The 20,687-nt window shown below is 32.7% G+C and overlaps 1 long non-coding RNA gene across 1 annotated transcript in view; it reads right to left on the minus strand.

Moving 5' to 3' along the window:
- LOC141495031 (uncharacterized) overlaps window positions 1–20,687 on the minus strand; it is a 474,211-nt gene extending 453,524 nt beyond the window's left edge. Inside the window, exon 1 of the long non-coding RNA XR_012470642.1 lies at window positions 20,631–20,687. This is a non-coding gene — a long non-coding RNA (uncharacterized LOC141495031). The remainder of the gene's footprint in view (window positions 1–20,630) is intronic.

Below are 20,687 nucleotides of genomic sequence, written 5' to 3' on the forward strand. Positions count from 1 at the left end.
TATTTTCCCTAAGATGTGGAGGCTGAAAATTTAATATGAGAGGGCCAGTACAAGTTACCAGGTATTAGTATTAACTCTTTCCTAACCCAATACACACTAGAGAGATAAACAGAGTATATACCATGGCAGTGGAGTAGACATCTTGGGAGAGTGATGTTGACCTGTACAGAAGAAATATATTAAGAGTATAAAAGCAACCAAGAAAACTAAAAGCAAACAACAAAAAAGGCCTCCTAGAATGAGGGAGGTGACAGACCTGTTGTACCTGTCCTTTCTTGACCACATCTCTACATATGGTAGGAGTCACCTTTTAGGAAGTACATTAATACATTAATAAACTAGACTAGATGAAGTTGAGGGGCATATAAGCATATTACATTTCAGAGAAGATGTTGTATAGTGTTTAAGATATTGTATTTGAAACAGAAAAGACAGTTTCAAAATCTCATCTTGAATATCTTTATTTTTAAACATTTTAAACATCTTAAAATTTATTTGATATTGGATAAGTCATTTAATATTACTGTGTATCAGTTTCTTCATCTCTAAAAAGAAAAAGGTTGGACCAGATATCTTTGGTGTCCTAAATCTATGATTCTATGACATTGTGGTCCTATGAAAATTACTAGAGGAAATGGGGATGTTTAAATTGGAAAAATGAGCAATCTGTATTTGACAATGGATAATGGTTTTCTTCAAGTACTTTGAAGAACCACATTGAGAAACACACATAAAATTGTTTTCGTAATCCACAGAAGAAAGAATTAGGAAAAATGTATAGAAATTCTAAAAAAAGATAGATTTCAAGCCAATGTCAAAAAAATTTAACAAAATAACAATAATAATCATAACAGGATAATAACAAACCAGAAAAATTAGTGTTTTCTAAAAGTGGGAATATCTCTGGAAACAGAAAATTCCACCTCACCAAAGGTACTTTAGAGGAGGTTAGAGGATCATTTGAGGTATTGTATATAGGTTATTCAATCATGAATGGACTAGATCAGTTTTAAGATTTCTATGAACACTAAAGTTCTTAATTTTTTTTTGTTTCTCCAGTTCAAAATCATTGACCCAGATATTGTACTTTTAAAATGAACAGCATAGGTTGGGTAACAGCATAGCATGGGTAAACAAATACCTTAAAATCTTGAACAGTGGAATATTTTATAGATCACTAATCTAATTTCTTTTTTGTTGTTGTTTTTTTTTTTGCAAGACAATGGGGTTAAGTGGCTTGCCCAAGGCCACACAGCTAGGCAATTATTAAGTGTCTGAGGTCAGATTTGAACTCTGGTACTCCTGACTCCAAGGGTGCACCAGCTAGCCACACCCCAACCTAATTTCAATTCAATTCACTAGACCATTTCAATTCAAGAAAAGCAAGCATCTAAAAACCTTTTACTATAAGAGAGACTGTTTTTATACCAGAAAGAGGTTTTTAGATAGAGCATATTTCATTCAATAACCTGCTAACAGCAAGTTCTACTTTCTAAATGATGATACAGGCATTGCAAGTTTATGGAACCCAAAACAAGCTTAATGTATTTCAAAAATTGAGTAACAATATCCTTGAGTTATTTTTTTTTATCATTTCAATTGGTATAGAGAGGGTTATTTATGCTAAAACATGCTTCATTCAGATCACAACCTCTCTCCTGGGCCTCACATTCTGATTACAAATCACAGTAACAATGATTGTTTTTTGCATTAGAGAAATTCAGTCCCTGCCAAAGTATAAGTTACTAGATACCTAACAATGCATAACCATTATTCACATCACCAGGATAGATAAAAAGAACATTGTCTTATCTAGCTGAAATTGGAGAAGTAAATTAGGTTAGCAGGACTTAACTACTGACTTAGAATTTTTGTATCCTTAACTCATGCAAGAAATAATAATAATAAAAATGCCCCCTGAGCATTTAATGATTGCATATAGTCAGATCTGTAATTTACATCCAATCTAACATTTCTAAAAGCATAGTACCACAGAAAATATGCTAAGACTTTGGACCCATTGATACAGAAGAAAAGGACTCTGACCCACTGAATTACTACTCTCTGATATCCCTCTGATATATACTAAAACTTTGATTACCCAGAAAGCTAGGGAAATGGGATGTTCCAGTTGATTTATTTTCTGGTTAACCAGAAAATCCTTTTTATTTCAAGTTATGTTGATGAAAATCTTTCTAAAATGTATTAGCACACTCTTGTCTTGGTAAGTAGAATATACTCAAGAAAGTTAAAATTCCTTATTTGGGAATGTGGCTTGGGAAATGACTTAGGGTCATCTTCCTGAACATAAATCATCATGATACAGCATTATAAACATTAGAAAATATAAATATGCACTGTTATCATATGGCAAACAATAAAGGTTGTTTACTTGAAAATATCCATAACCGTGTATGGAGAAATGAAAATATATTTGAACCTAGAGTTGGGAGTTCTGGATTCAAATTCTGAATTTGATATTAACTAATTTTGTGACTACAGGCAAGTTACTTTACCTCCCTAAATGGCTGCTTCCTTCTCTTTAAAATAGGGAGAGTAAAATATAAAGTTTGATTAAGGGATTCACCAAAAATTGTTCCCATATTCAAATATTCTTCATTTCCAGAGAAGTATTTTTTGTAGTATTTTATCAACTAACACTAAATTTCTTTCCATTTGCCTATTTCCCCAGAAGCAAATACAGTCCACAAAAAAGAAGAGTTCCACTTAAGTAGGGTTATATGTCATGATACAACATGTCACTTCAACATATATGAACAAGTGAAATACATAATCTTGTATCATTTGTTAATGCTGATTTATATAAATAAACTCTCACTTCAGATAGTTTTCAACATTTCCTTATAATTTACAAAATATGTCAATTTTACTTAAGGAAATATAATTTTATCTTTAAAATTCAACTTTTCTATACCTCACAGCAATTTCACATAATTTCCATTACTTCACACTGTTATCTGATTTTTATCTTTAAGATCACATACTGTTGCTAATATGATATTGTTGGTACACATTTCCAGATCAGTGAGTCAATAATATCATACTATTCTTGGCCTCCAATTCCCATATGCATTTAGTTTTTGTGATATTCATACAAGCTCATTATCTTGACTTTTGTTTGCTTGGTGTCGACCAGAATAAATGGTGATAAGAAAGCAAAAAAAGGGAAAAAAATACATGGATTCTTGAACCATGGTGATTTGATTAACATCCTCCACACTTTAAAGTAGAAGAGGAAGTAGTCTTCTCTGGAAAAATGTTTTCTTAAACACCCTTTTTTACAGGTTTGTAGTTCAACACAATGAAAAATATTAAGAAAAATGCTTCTCTTGAAATGAAGAATATTTGAATATGGGAACAATTTTATGGTGAATCTTTTAATCAGACTTTTTGAGCTTTTTTGTTTTTAATTAATTTATAATTTTTTTTCATCCATATGCACATGTACATTTTACAAAAGTTGCAAAACATCCTTCCACCCTCCCTTCCCTCCCCCTCCCCTCAGTGCTGATGTACAAGTTAGCATTGTACATAGATATTTTTGATAAACATGTTTACAGATTAGTCATTTTAGGTGTGAGGAATTTGGATTAAAGGAAAGAGATACATAAGAGATAATTTTTACAAAATATTCATCAGATTTTGAAGGGTTTTTTTTTTGCTTTGTTTTTCTTCCTCTGGATGGGGATGACATTGTTCATAGCCAGTCTAATATGGTTGTCCTAGCTCTCTGAACTGCTGAGAGAAGCTGCTTCCATCAAGGTTGATCATCTCATAATGTTGTTGACATGTTCAATGTTCTCTTGGTTCTACTCCCTTCACTCAGCATCAGATCCTGTAACTCGTTCCATGCCTCACTAGAGTCCGACCATTTATGGATTCTTATAGAACAATAATATTCCATAGTATTCTTGTACCATAATGTGTTTAGACATTTCCCAATTGACTGGCATCCTTTCAAATTCCAATTCTTTAATTCATTGCCACTACAAAAAGAGCTGCTAAGAATATTCTGAAATATGTGGGACCTTTCCCATTTTTTTATCATTTCTTCTGGATATAGACCTAGAATTGGAATTGCTAGGTCAAAGGGTATGAACAGTCATTATTCTTTGGGCATAGTTCCATATTGCTCTCCAGAGTGGTTGGATCTATTTACAACTCTACAATGCATCAATGTCCCAATCCTCCAACATTGATCATTTTCCCTTTTGCTCATCTTGCTCAATCTTGATAGGTGTGAGGTGATATCTCATAGTTGTTTTAATTTGCATTTTTTAATTTTTAATTTTTTTAGGTTTTTGGAAGGCGAATGGGGTTAAGTGGCTTGCCCAAGGCCACACAGCTAGGTAATTATTAAGGGTCTGAGATCAGATTTGAATCCAGGTACTCCTGACTCCAGGGTTGGTGCTTTATCCACTACGCCACCTAGCCGCCCCATTAATTTGCATTTCTCTAATCAATAATGATTTGTAACAATTTTTATATGATCATGTATAGCTTCAATTTCTTCATTTAAAAATTGTCAGGGGTGTGGATAAAGCACCAGCCCTGGAGTCAGGAGTACCTGGGTTCAAATCCAGTCTCAGACACTTAATAATTAACTAGCTGTGTGGCCTTGGGCAAGCCACTTAACCCCATTTGCCTTGTAAAAACCTAAAAAAAAATTAAAAATTAAAAATAAAAATTGTTTATTCATATCCTTTGGCCATTTATCAGTTGGGGAATGACTTGTGACCTTATAAATTTGATGCATTTCTCTCTATATATTTTAGAAATGAGACCTTTATCAGAACTCCAAGTTGTGAAGATTGTTTCCCAGCTTTCTGCTTTCCTTCAAATTTTGGCAATGTTGATTTTATTAGTGCAAATTTTTTTTAATTTAATATAGTCAAAATCATTCATTTTGCATTTTCTAATATACTGTAATTCTTGTTTGGTCAACCTTAATAAAAATTTTTAAATTACCTGACAAATTTTCATTTATAGAATTTTCTTTATAGTTGTCACTGGGTCAAACTGGGGACACATAAAGATTCATATTGATTATGTATCTGAATAAAGGATTTAACAAGCTACTTTACCTTTATGAAATGTGATCAGAACTTCTATTTTATGAAATAAAAAATGAAAACAAACATTTCTATGTGTATTTTTTGTGTTTTTGTGTTTTTTTTTAACAAGGCAATGGGGTTAAGTGACTTGCCCAAGGTCACAGCTAGGTAACAGTGTCTGAGATCAAATTTGTACTCAGGTCCTACTTACTCTAGGGCTGGTGCTCTATTCACTGTGCCACCTAGCTGCCCTTCTGTAAGTATTTATACTCAGAGTTCTAGATTCCCTACACTTGGCATCTTGATGAGGTAGTATTGTCTGATCAGAATAAAATAATAGCAGAAAGTTACACCATTTATCATCCTAGTTGAACTTCTCTTGATTTTGAAAAATCAATTTTAAAAAAGAGAACAAAAACTGAAGGGACAAAGATGAGGAAATTAATAAAGAAAAAGAAAATCAACCAGGTGTGTTGGTGTATACCTGTAATTCCTGCTGCTGGCGAGGTTGAAGAGGGCAGGATTTCCTTAGGCTTGGAATCTTTGAGCTTCATTAAAGCTAATGCTGTTCAGTTTACAACACTAAATCTGGGGTTCATGTAGTAAAGCCCTTGAGAGGGGATGGGGAACAACAAGCTAACTAAGGGGAAGAAATTTGATCTAGAATAGAAACAGAGCAAGTTAGTTTCTGTGCTGAACAGGAGTGGGACTAGTGTATGAGTTGCCCCTTCAATTCCATCTGGAGAAAGAGAGAGGAAGGTCCAATCTTAAATAGATAGATAGAGGGATAGATAGATAAATGCATAGCTAGAGATATATAGAGGAAACAAACAAAAATAATAATTCCATTGGAGAAAAAAAATGACAAGTATAAATTCTCCATAGTCTCTTTTATAACTGTGGGAACAACAAGTGGAACCACTTGAAGCACCTTGTAGAAATGAATTGCACTCCTATCACCATTGCTCCCTTTCACATGAATCTAGTTTCTATTGGAAAACATCATTATCTAACATTTGTGCATTTGAGAATGGTCTGGATTCAATTCAATTAAGCAAAACTGCATTAAATGTGTTATAGTTCTCAGTGGGAGGGAAGGGTCAAAATGACTTGAGTCTTTTGAGTCTAGGTAACAGAAAATGATTAAATCAGGAAAAAAGAAATTGAGGAGGGGAAAATTTGGGGAGTAATGATAATGACTTCAAGTGTAGATATAGTGAATTTAAAGCACTAGGATGATATACAGTTAGAAATATTCAGCAAAATTTGGAAACGTAGCAATAAGGATATAAGAAAAGAGATAGAAAAATAGATTTGGTAGCCATCTACATGGAGATGACAATTGAAGAATTATAGCAGCATTTTTTTCCTGAGTATCCCCAGACTTCCTCCCCACCCCAAAGGGTCTATGGAGAGATTTCAGTCAATGAACTTGAACGCGGTGGGGGGGAATTATTTGTCTTCCTTTTCACTAATTGATCTCTTTTGTATTCATTATATTTTGTTTAAAGCATTAAAAACATTCCAGGTAATCAAAATTTAACAGAGTGAGGAAACAAAACAAAAATGTCAAGAACTCTCTATAGAGAGAGAAGTTTAAGGACAAAACTTTGGTGAACATACTGATTTAAAGTTTAGGGGTAGGCTAAAGAGTCAGTCAAGCAGTTAGATAACAAGTGATCAAAGCAGAAAAGAGTAGAGAATTAGTGTCATACATGATGAGATATATTGAAATGACAATTGTAATATTATATTAATACTCTTGAAGGCAGAGAAAAATATTGTGATAAAAATTCTGTTTGTTTCAATAAAAAAAATTTAGAATCATACCAGTTTAGAACTAGAAGGGTTTTCTCCAATACAAATCTATCCAATCTCTTCATTATCTGACAAGCAAAAAAGAAACCTACTGAAGGCCCTAAAGCTATTAGGAGAAGAGCTGGGACCAGACCCTTGTTTATTGGTATGTGTCTTTTGTTTTGCTTCTCACACCATATTAACTTTTTTCTCTTCACCTTGTATTTTATGCAAAAGGATTAGCTAAGATATAAATGAATTTTTAAAAATCAATCCATTGGTGCAGCTAGGTGGTGCAGTGAATAGAACACCAGCCCTGGAGTCAGGAGGACCTGAATTCAAATCCAACCTCAGGTACTTAATAATTAACTAGCTGTGTGATCTTTGGCAAGTCACTTACACCCCCATTGCCTTGCCAAGAAAAAAAAATCAATCTCTTTATTCTTAATTGATTTCCAGTCGACCAACCAATCAGTAATCATTTATTAATTAATTGCTATTATATACTAAGCAATGGAGATGAAAAAAAAGTTTTTATCCTCCAGAAGCTTACATCAAATGAGAGTGAACACCTGGATATATAAAGGACATTGATCCTTATCCATCACAGGATAAAAAGGTACAGCTAAATTGTGAATACATAAATGAGATTATGTATCCCCTGCCACATTCAAATGCTTCCTTAAACCATTTATTTTCAAGGTGTTTTCAAATTAATTTTGTAGTAATGGTTTATAAAGATTCAAGGTTAGTTTAAAGGTCTACAGAGTTTTAAAAATTCTTTATATATTTTGGTTTTATATCACAAGAATTTTTTTCAATATTCTTTCTCCTCCCCACTCTTATCCAGAGATCAAATCCATATTAAAACAAAGCATTTTTAAGAAAAAAGTGGAAGAAAAAATTCAGTAAAAATGATCAATACATCAAAAAGTATGAAAATATATTCAATGTAACACATCAGTGACTTCTCATCTCTGAATGGGTGTGGAAGCTTCTCATATAATTTCTTTGGGACCATACTATTTCTTTATAATTTTCTAGCATTCAATTTCAATTGTTTGTGTTGTTGTGCTTCCTTTTACACTGTTATAGTAGTATGTAGTGTTTTCTTGACTGCTTATTTCACTTTCCAGCACATGGTGTAAATTTTTCAATGCTTCTCTAAATTCATTAGGTACATGGTTTCTCACTGTATTCAGGTGCTACAATTTAGTTAACTTTTCCCTATTGAATAGACATCTACCTTGTGTCTCTTTCTTTGAAAACACAGAAAGTACTTGTATAAATATTTTGTTGTATATGGAGTCTTTCTTCTTATCAACAACCTCTTTGAGATATAAACCTGATAGAATAGGTCAATAGCATTTAGTGCACTATTATTCTCCTTTTCCCACCCTTTTTGGATATATAGTAGTCACTCCATGGGTTCTTTTCCAATCTCTAGACACTGCCTTTAGTTTTTAGTTATATCAGAGAATAACATCTAGCATTCATGTGTGATTCAGGCAATTCTTTCTATACTGCAGAATACAAGGCATCTGGAACTTTGAGTACAAAAACTAACAGAAATGTTTTGTTTGTTTTATTTTCATTTTTTTCTTTCATAAACAACATTGACCAACAGGAGTTTGAAGGGTTGAATAAAACAAAACCACATTATTTTTAAAAATTTAGAATGATAGGAAATGCTCCATCCTATCACTTTAAATATTAAGAATTCAGCAATAAATTCTGAATGATACAACAAAATAAAAATATACACAATTTGGTTTTATAATACAGTAGCTAATATACTCAAAGTTTCACTCTCCCTCACAAAAACAGCATACAGGGAGGGATTAAACATAAATAGAGAGGGATGCCGTTATATTTCCAGCTACACAAACAGCCTTTCCTGAGGCCTTTTAGAATATTGCTATTAGTGAATTTTGCATCTCTAATATGCTAGAATTTTATGTTACCTGTGATAAAAACTCCCCTACAAAAGAATAAAAGAATACATTTAGAAAAAATGCTAACTCTTTATGTATATATGTATTTGCACACACATGTGTGTGCATGTATGTAATGCAGAAATTTAAATCTGATGCACTATGACTTAAATCTACAAGTCCAAATACATAGAAGTTGATGATTTTCAGATAGAATAAGACCTAACCTGACTTTATTTTAAAGATCAAAATTGTAGGGGGAAAAAAGAATAATATATTCTCATTAGTAAACCACAAAAGGATTTTTTTAGGATGATTGAATAAACAAAAATTTCATCTATCATTCGAACTGAATAAATAGCATAACTGCAAAAAATTAAAAGAGCAAAACATATGTAAACTTCAGAGATTTGAAGAAAATATATTTTCATTATGTTTCATTTCTAAATGTTTCATTTTTTTGTCCCCAAAGGGCACACATTTGTTTATGGAAGGGAAACACAATAAAATGTTACATGTGGTGAATCAAACTAGATTACTTTTTGGTCATTGTGGAATAAACAAATTGTTAATATAAAAATTTACAGAGATGATAATTGCCTGGTTTTAACTTTGTGTCAATATAGAAAGGACGTGATGAGAACAATTTTACAAAATAAACTAGGAATGATGTACAAATTGAGCTATTCATAGCAATCAAATTCCATGATCACAAACAGCATTAGAACAAAAGATTTTTCCAACCCCACTCAATATTATAAAATCCCCCTATGGAAGAAGTTTTATTTTCCCTCTGCATTACTGTAGTGGAGTTATTAAGTCATATATTTAGAGATAGATGGAATGCTTTTACAAGTTTTACAGATGAAATAGGCTCAAAATATGAGGTCTGGAAAGTTTAAGTTACTTTCCTAGCTTCATAAAGGTAGTAAATGGTAGAATTAGATTTGAGGTCCTCCGATTGAAAATTCAGAGTGGCAGAGCTAAAATGGCAGCATGAAACTAGAAAGCTCCCAGAACTTTTCTGGAAACAATCTTTAATGACTTGTCTAAATAGACCTTAAAGTGATAGAACACACAGACACACAGACACACACACACAAACACACACACACACACACACACACACAAACACACACACACACACACACACAAACACACACACACATATACACACAAAGTGAAACAAGTTCTCAAATCAAGATATCATGGAGTAACTACAATAAAAGTCTGTCTTATATAGGTAAAAGTAGAGTAGACAGCCTACGAGCAGGAGAACTGGAAAGCCAGCAGGAGGCTCAGTGGGAGGCTCTAAGCCACAGAGCAGCTCAGGTCTGAGCTCAGCAAGCCAACCATGGCAGGCCCTCAGTGAGGGTCCCAACCCCAGCTTAGAAGACAAAATTCAAGGCCCTGGGAATGTTGGTACAAAGGTGGGACAAGATTAGGCTACCTTAATGCAGGAAACAAACCACTAAGATCTGAAACACAATAATCAAGTTGTAAAGCAGGTACCAGACCCTCCATCCCCAGCACAAAAAGCTTGGGGCTATATCCCCTGTGCTTCAAAAGCAGAGTTCAACCATCAACATGAGCAAAAAGCGCAACAAAAAAAATCACTAACCATAAAAAAGCTACTATTCTGATAGAGATGATAAAAATGTCTCCTCCTTACAAGAGGAAAGCAGTGTCAAAATGCTTACATGTGAAGGCTCACAGGGGTTTTTGAATTGGTCTCAAATTCAACAAAACTTCTTGGAAGAACACAAAAGAGATTTTAAAAACCAAAAAGAGGAGGAAGATAAGAAATGGAGAAAAGAAATGAGAGTCAGGTAGGAGAATTATTAAAAAATTGCCTGAAGAAAATTACATCTTTAAAGGTAAAATTAGACAAATAGAAAAAGAAATCAACTCTTTTAAAAGTAAAATTAACCATAAAAGGAAGCACAAAAGTAACTGAAGAAAATAAAACTGTAAAAATTTGAATCGGACAAAAGGAAATTAATAATTCTATGAAACTCCAAAATTCCATCAAACAAAACCAAAAGGATGGAAAAAAAATGGAAAAAAAATGTAAAGTAACTCAGGAAAAATGACTGATCTGAAAAAAATGGATCCAAAAGAGATAATTTACAAATTATTGTTCTCCTTGAAAATTACAATAAAAAAAGCCTGGACAATATCTGCAGGAAATTATCATCGAAAACTGCCCTAATATTTGAAAACAAGAAGATAAAATAGTCCTTGAAAGAATCTATCACTTCCAGAAAGGATTACAAAATAAAAACTCGAAAGAATGGTGTAGCTAAATTTCAAAATTCTCAGCTAAAGGAGAAAATTTTGTAAGCCACCAAAAATGAAGCAACTTGTATATCCAGGAGCCAAAGTCAGGTTTACAAAAGATTATCAGTTTCAATGTTAAAGTATCATAGGGCCTAGAATATGATATTCTGGAGGGCAAAGGAGCTTAGAATGCAACTGAGAATAAACTATTCTCTAAAATTCAGCATATTCATTCAATGAAATAGAGGATTTTCAAACTTACCCAATTAAAGAACCCAGAACTAAACAGAAAATTTGATCTTCAAATACAAGACTCAAGTAATATGAAAAAGGTAAATGGAAAGGAAAAAAAAAAGTCAGCCAATCAAACTATGGGGGAAAAACATTAGTCAATAAGACTAAATGGGAAGATAATACCTGTAACTCTTCATGAGTGTTGTATTTCTATTGGGACAATTGGAAGGAGGGCACTAAGAAGAAGGGTGTGGATATAAATTGGTCATGATGTTAATAATGCTTATGACTCTTGAGAATTGTATTTCTATCAGGATAGTTGAAAGAAATATACTTTGACAGAGGAATACATGAGAGTTATAAGAAAAATTATGGCATGAAAAAAGATTATACTGGGAAAAGAAGGTGGTCATTAGAGGATAATTAACACCAAAAGAAAAAGAGTTTTAATAGAGTATACTCTATTATAATAGAGGGGGGGAAGGGAGAGTGTAAACACTGAGCAAATCTTAATCTCAACAGATTTGGTTCAAAGAAGGAATGGTATATATTTCCAATTGAGTTTAGAAATTTATCCTACCCTATAGGGATATGGGAGATAAAAGGACAAAGGATAATGTGAGGCAAGCAGTAGTCAGAAGTAAAACACTGATGAAGAGAGAAAAGAGGAAAGGAGGAAGAAAAGAAAAAAAATAAAAGGAAGATAATATGGAAGGAAAGAAAAAATTATTATACAAATAAAATCAAAGCAACTAAGATAGGAAGGAATGTAGAAATCTGGGAAACAATCTTCATAGCCAATGTTTCTGATAAAAGACTCATTTCTAAAATATATAGAGAAATAAATTGAATTTATAAAAAATGCAAGTCATTCTCCAATTGATATATGGTCAAAGGATATGAAGCAAAAAGTTTGAATTGAAGAAACAAAAGCGATCTATAGTCATATGAAAAATGCTTCAAATCATTAGTGATTAGAGAAATGTAAATTAAAACAATTCTGAGGTACCAGTTCACACCTATCAGAATAACTAAAATGACAAAAAAGGAAAATATCAATAATGGAGAGGATGTGGGGAGACTGAGACACTAATGTAATGTTGCTGGAGCTGTGAACTGATCCAGCCATTCTGGAGAGCAATTTAGAACTGTTCTCAAAAGACAATAAAACTCTGCATACCCTTTGATTCAGCAGTATTGCTACTTGACATATATCCCAAAGAGATATACAAGGGGAGAAAGATCCACATTTACAAAAAACATAGCAATACTTTTTGTAGTGGCAAAGTATTGGAAATTGAGGGATGTCCATCAATTGGGGAATGGCTGCATGGACTTTAGAAAAAACATGGAAAGACTTGCATTCCTTAGTGCAATGAGCAGAACCAGGAGAACATTGTACAAAATAACAGCAACATTGTGAGATGATTAGTTTTGATATTCACAGTGCTTCTCAGTAATTTAATGATCAAGGACAATCCTGAGACACTTGTTATGGAAAATGCCATACATGCAGAATAAAAAAAATTATGGAGTCTGAATGCAGAGCACAGCATACTATGGTTACTTTTTAAAACTTCTTTTATGGTTTTTCTCTCTCATGATCTTTTCCCCCTTTAGTTCTAATCCTTCTTTCACATCATGTCTAATATGAAAATATGTTAAACACAATTTTACATATAAAAGTTATATCATATTGTTTGCTGCCATAGGGAAGGGGGAGGAAAGGGAGGGTGGTAGAAAAACAGGGAATTCAAAAGCTTATAAAAGGATAATATTAAAAAAAAGAAAATTCAGGGCTTTTCCATCATGCTACATTCTCTCTCTATAGGCACATTTACTGAAAAGTCAGAAACATAAAGACAATTTGGGATTTCAGTCAAGAAGATCTAAAATCAAATCTAGCCTCAAATACTACCTTGAACAAGTTAGTCAATCAAATTTCATGTCTTGGGCTCTTACTAATCTGCCAGAAAGAGGCAGCTAAGTGCCATAGTTGGTGAAGTGCTAAGTCTGGAGTCAGTTGAGTTCCTCTTCTGCTTTTCCCAATATCTTGATATATTACTCACTTCTCATTATTTTAATTATCTCTTTTACAGTTAGGTGACAAAGTGAATGAAGTACTGAACATTCAATCATGGATACCTAAATTCAAATCTAGCTTCAGACACTTATAAACTATATAATCCTGAGAAGTCACAACCTCTATTTCCCTCATTTCCTTCAACTGTAAAATGGGGGAAAGCATAGCACCTACCACAGAGTGTTGTTGTGAGGACCAAATAAAATAATATCTATAAAGAACCTAACACAATGTCCAGCACACAGTAGGCACTAAAATCTTCCTTTCTTCCCTTTCTACATCTTCACTCCTTATGATCCAAACCTGCATAGACAACCATAGGCATCTCAAACTCAACACATTCAAAACAAAATTAATCATCTTTCCCCCTATTTCTCTTCGCCCCCCCCCAGTTGTCCTATTTTCATTTAGATCATCATCATTTTACAAATCACTCATCTTCTCAACCTTGGAGTCATTTTTGGTTCCTCATTCTACCTACTTCCCCTCTTCCCCAATTTTGTATCAATATATATTTGCCAACAATATCTCTTTATTCCCTTCTTTCCACACATTCAGCCATCATTCTCTTTGAAACCCCTTTCCTCTCACATTTAGACAAGTGTTTCCTAATTGGTTTCCTTTTCTGCCATCTTTTCCTCACACTTATCTATAACCCATAATGCTACCAAACTGATACTGGTCAGTGCAGATGTGACCACATTCCACTGTCATTACCTTACTCAAGAAGCTTCCATGTCTTCTCATTTGCTTCTGAAATAAGGTATAAACTCTTTTCTTGCTTACAATAAAATTTGACACCTTGTAATCTGGTTTAAATTCAACTTGCTGGACTAAGTACAAATTACTCTCCACCCTTCCATCAACTCTAATAAATTTTTCCATTTGTTGACCTCATTAAAAGTTATTTCATTTTTGCTATCCATGTCCCAGAGTTGAGAATATTGTCTGACACATAAGAAACCAATGAATAACAAATGCTCATGGAATCTTGAAATTCAAGCCTGAAATTCCAGCCTGAAATCACTTCTTCCAGTCTAACCCTTTTACTCTTTTTTAAAATTTTATACATAACCTCTTAATTATTTGTCAACATTATCTATTTTCACCTCTTTGAGAGAAAACATTTCACTTTTCTGTTTCTATTCTAAGCACCTAATCTGGCACAAAGCAGGCATTTATCATGCTTCTTTTTAGTTAACTGGTCTTTGATGTCCTCTCAACAGCACTGCACTACTGTGTAGAAAGAGAATTTGATTGGGAATCAGAGGACCACAGTTCAGTTACTACCTGTGTGCTCCCTGTACAAATCAGAACATTTTGGGGTATCAATTTCCTCAAACATAAATGAAAGGTCAGGATGAGGTAATCTCTCATTTCCCTTCTGATTCAAATTCCACAATTCTATGATCTTTTCTATTTATTAATCCACCTTCTAGATAACTGCTATTAGTTCTTGTAACTTGTGTCCTAAATTCTCTTTTCCTCTTCTCTACCAAAAACATTTTTACTCTTTAGTTTGTTTAATTTCAGCTAAGTGTGATTTTCAATTTTATGGATTAAATGAATACTAAGGTAGAAATAACTATTCCATGGTGTTAATTTCATTTTAAAAGAGTTTGAAAGGTGAACATAACTTATTTTAATTGGAAGGATTTCAGGACCATGTAATGTTGGGGGAAATATATATAGATATTTATATCTATATCTGTCTATCTATCTATCTATCTATGTATCTATCTATCTATCTATCTATCTATCTATCTATCTATCTCTCTCTCTCTCTCTCTCTCTCTCTCTCTCTATCAGTATACCAAAGACTATGTACCATTATAAGAATAATGCTTTAAATGGATAAAATAAAATATATAGAATTATAAAGGTAATTGATATTATTCTAATCGAAGTTCACAGACTCCCTGATATCTATAAATATTCTTGAGGGGAAGAACTCTTCCTATCATCTCTAAAAGCTTTTGCTCCACTATGGACAAGTCTTTCTTCATGCAATTTTTAGATCTTTTCATAATAATGTGTTCATAGAAAAGATATAATCAGTTATGTCCAGTCTAATAATCATATACTGCCAATAACTTGAATTTCTAAAGATTTAAAATGATTATTTCCCCTCAACTAGAGAACAATACAAAATTTACAACTTATAATATATTTTTCAAGTTCAATACTGTCAGGTGCATTAAAAAATCTACTACAGTATTTCCTGGAAGTTAAGAATTTCAAACTTGAAAGTGTTTTCAATTTTGGAACACAGATGAGTTTTTACTTCTGTTTTAAAGAAAAAAAATGCAATGACTTCATAAAGAAAGGCTGTCTTGATCTATGTTGGGTAGATGATAACCTATGGAAGTATATTGAAAAATTTTCTTTGGCCTATTTCCCATGTTATCTCCAAAATACCTTAATTTTATCTAAATTTCAACCACTACAATTTAATTTTATTAGTTTCAGAGGTTGCAATAGCTGAGAGACTCACAGTTAAGAAAAGTTGAAGATTGGAAGGTATAAAAGGGATTGTGATTTAAATTGGTAGAAGAAAATTAGGCATAATATGCAAAAGTACAAAAAAGTTCATTTTATTCCTTTAGTTCTTAGTTTTTTGTCCCATTTAAAAGTTGCGTTATATTTTAACCTTATCACCTACTTATGCTTTAGTGTAAATGAGTAAACCCAATCCTTTCTGAGGAGTATTTGTTTTTTAATAAAGGCTTTGGAGCAGCTAGGCCACAGAGTGGGTAGAGCACCATACCTACATTCTAGTCAGTAGTATCTGGGTTCAAATTTGACCTCAGACACTTACTAGTTGTGTGACCCTGGGAAAGTAACACAATATCTCGACTACATCAGTAAATAAATAAAAGAAAAGATTTTGTCCTCTTCATGATTTTGAAGAGAGATAGATTTAGTTGCAAAGATAGTCATAAGCTCATAGTACATAGATCTTAGAGATCATTTGGCATAATCTCTTCATTTTATGGATGAGGCACCTGAAACCCACAAAATTTAGATGCTTTACCCAAAAGTCACCTAGTTCATAAGTAGACAAAAATATTATATAAAACAAATAGTAAAGCACAACACCTCATTTATTCCTCCATTCATCAATACAAATAAGAGATGTGCAAACATTTCTGCTATATAATGAAAAATGTTGATATTTTAAAGACTTCAAAATGAATGTTACTTTAATAATTAATTAATACATGGTAGAAAAAAAGTATAAATGAAATATCTATTTGTCATTAGAAACCTCTAAAATAAAACCTCTAAAATAAAAACTGCAATGATAATAATAAATAAACAGCATTAATGAAGTGTTTACCATATACTAGACATTGTACTAGACATTATGTCATTAAATACTCATAAAAGTCTTAAAGGGTATTATCATTACCTGAATTTTACAGATAAGGAAACAGAAGAAAACAGAGGTTAAATGTCTTACCCAAGGTCAATCAGCTGGCCTCATTTGAGGTCATATTTGAACTCATATCTACTTGACTCCAGGTCCAGAGTTCAGTGAAAACACACATTCATCTTTTTCCCACGTCTATATTAGATCATGGTTCATTTTGAGTATAGGACAGTGATCCTATAGGTACATGCTATCCTTCCTTGTTATTAATTTAGAGACCTTATTATCATCTATTATTAGTAATAATCATTTAAACTATGAGCCCCCAGTTTAAGGAAGGAATCTTTTTTCCTCCTCCTTGGGCAAAAATTGACCTCTCTACTATAGTTCTCTTTGTGAAGTCCCAGTTATTCATTCTTCCCCCTACTAGTCACATCTTCTATTACATACATTCAATCCAAACACAATCACATTTAGCTAATTCTTATTTGGAGACACAGCTCATCAAAAATGTACAAAGAGAATATAAGCAAAACTGTAAAGGAAAGGAAAATTCCAAAATTGAATTTATGCTGGTTGAGATAGGGATAAGACCATGGGTTCCTCTCCATAAGCAGGTCAATAAGCAAGGAACATTTTCTCATGGCTATGGTTATTATGGAGTAGAAGTATCCTCCACTTGTGATGAGCTACTCACAAGTGTCTCTGCAATCTATGTTGCTATCCACAGAATCTACCTTCCCCATATATCTTGCCTTAACTCATCCTCTTTTTAGATTGACAAAATTATACTTCTCAGGAGCTCATGTGGTTAGTAAAAGACCAAATAAAGTTATACCTTTTTCATATTGTAAATGCTAAATATTATAAAGAACATCTCATAGACAATTTGGAAGACCTACACCTCTAAGTTTTGGCTGATCACACCTTAAGACGTTTTGCTCTGGGCCAAAGAAGAAAGAAATTTAGACCTCCGTCTGGGATGGGGGGCACGTGAATCAGAGGCATAACAAGGGAAAAGCAAGTGAGAAACTTGCCGTTGGTGCAACTCTTATTCTAAGTTTACCATACCATTAAGCTGCAGGGTAGGAGATGATCTTACATTTGTGCCTCAAGCACTAAATTAGTTATTTACAAAACAGTGTTAGACTGTGTCATCTGAAGAATGACTAGGAAAACTATTTATTTTACATTCTTACAATCTGTTTAAATACCCTGGGTTTTTCTATACTCATACTCATAATTCCAACATTTTAACCAAAAAAAGCATTAACTAGAAAATTATACATAATGTGATGTCTAGTATTTCAATTAATTTTAATTACCTTAAAAGTAGTAAAATCATCTCAAAACTATTGCTATTTTTTCTTTTCTCTGGTGATAATCAAATTGTACCCCCCCAACTACAACAATCTCAAAATTAAACAATGTTGTCCAAATATTTTCATACATTTCAGACTTCAGACGTGGAGAATTAAAAAACATCACTGGATTTACTGGATATAGATGGAAAAGCACTTTATTGATTTATTTTCTTTCCCAGAATATTTCTACCTCAAATATTTTGAAAAGGCAATCTTCTTCTTCTTCTTAACAGAATTCTTGTAGTATAAATAGTAAAAACAAGTACTTCAATTTGACTCATTTAAAAGGCAAATATATTGTGTTTCTACTCTAAAATTTTATAATAGTAATTTGAGTGTATTCCCTAAAACCATTTGAGAATTAAAGTACTGAAGGGTTTCTTTGTGATTTTTGAACTTGGTTTGGGAAGCATTATATATGAAATAAAGCATGGCAGGAGACCTTATTCTTCAGCTAATTGTATCCCTTTTGTAAAATTTATTTTCTTTGATGTCTCAGACAGAAAGGTTTCTAGAAGCTGTACCAGTTGATTGCAAGCTCTGGCAGATCCTGTCAAGTTGGGAAGCTCTTTACTGATCCAGTGATGGATAATACTTTGATCATCTGGATATCAAAGGAACCCTCAATGAAGGATGGCCTAAGATGGTTTATTTTTGACCATAGCAACTCACTACAGCTTTCCACAAAAGTGTAAAAGGGTTATGATTAGTTTCAGTGGAGGGAGCATCAATATTTGTGTAATCCAAGTGTATGCTGGTAAATATTTCCCAATGAGATGTCTAGATAAAAAATGTACACATGACACATTTTAAAATTAAATTTATATTATTAATATATGCTTTATTACTTTCTTAACTGGACAAGCAGCAAAACAATAAATCAAGCCATTTTATCTCATTTGTAAATCTCCAAGGTGAAAGTGCTCACTCTGATGAGGAAGTATGAGTTAGATCCAGGACACACAGCCCTGGTATACTATAGCACCTTGAAACATGAACTTGAGTCCTTATGGACTGAGGGAATGAAAAGGAAGGGGCAGGTAACAATGAGGGGAGGAGAATGTATGCCGCATTGGACAAAAGGAAGAGAATATGTATTTTGTTGAACTAAAAAGGATAAGACAATCTTATTCTTTTTTAGTGAATAATATTCTGTTTTAATAATTTAATGTTTATATATACTATGTTTGTAGGAGAAAAAGTAAAGCTGCTTTTCTTCTTTGTTAACAATGTAGATTTTCTTCGTTAACAATGTAGAAGAAAAAATCCAAAAACAATATGCTATGATCCATTGGCACAAGTTATAAAATGTACTTATGACAGAAGATCATTGCACACACCAAAGCTCTAATAATTTAAGACCCATTAAAAATTCAAAAGAATAGAATTTAAGACATTATTAAGTTCAAGTCTTAAACCTGTATATTTGTTGTGTGATATTTGACAAATAATATCCACTCTTTATATCTTAGTTTACTCAACAGTAAAATCAAGACATTATGATAGAAGCATATTGTAATGTATATGTACATTGTGCTAGAATATATAAGAATTTGATTGTTTCTAACTCTACATTCTCCAATTCTATAAAATTAAACATTTATTTTTTATATCAGAGAAGTAATGTTTTAGTACTAATTTTTAACACTTAGACACAGTATTGAAATCTTTATTGTAATCACAGTTGTACCAAATTAATATTTTTAAGTTTCATTATTCCCTGTCTCCTTCATGGGATCCAAGGGTATTTGTGGAATGATCATGAAATAATGTTATTAATAATACAATAACAAATTATTAAATCTATTTTGAGCAATCTGATGAATGAGTTGAAATTTGGAATTCACTTCAAGACAGTTGGAACATCAATAACATTTTGAAGGAAAAGAAGTAGAAAATGATCTATATGGAACTTTTATCATTATCCTATTAGCATAGAATAAAATTCTAATTGAGTGAAACACAACTTGCTTGGCACAGTTGAAAACATTATGTCTCAAGAATTTATATGATTCTTAGTAGGCTGAGGTAGGGATTGGTGAAGTATGAGACCTGCTTTCTAGTCCTGGATCCATTGACTAATTATCTATGTGACCTTTCACAAAACAATCAATTCTATAGGTCTCAGTTGTCTCATTAACAAAAAGGAAGGGGCAACTAGACTGATCACATAGTTCTAAAAATTATGGAGATTTTTTAAAGCAAATCATTGAATGTAGTTTCCTTTTTACTATCCCTTGTAAATAATCTTTGCTTTTATAAAAATGTAACTGACAAGGAAAAAAATCAATGTTTCCTTTAAAAAGAAAGGCATGGTAGAAAGTTACAGATGTGTCTCCAATTCCTATACATCTTATACCAACAGTATTGTTAAATAGTGATAACACTCAGACACAGAAAGATTCACAGATGAATTTAAAAAGTCTCATTCCACTCAATTTACTGAATTTACTAAGGAGGATAGAACCTGCTCTGTTTTATGGCACTCACCTGGAGCTGAGGCTGATGGGTTCCCACGCTGCTGGTGCCAACATGCTGTCAATCAGA

The sequence above is a fragment of the Macrotis lagotis genome, chromosome 8, assembly GCF_037893015.1.
Source record: "Macrotis lagotis isolate mMagLag1 chromosome 8, bilby.v1.9.chrom.fasta, whole genome shotgun sequence".
NCBI classification, from domain to species: domain Eukaryota; kingdom Metazoa; phylum Chordata; class Mammalia; order Peramelemorphia; family Peramelidae; genus Macrotis; species Macrotis lagotis.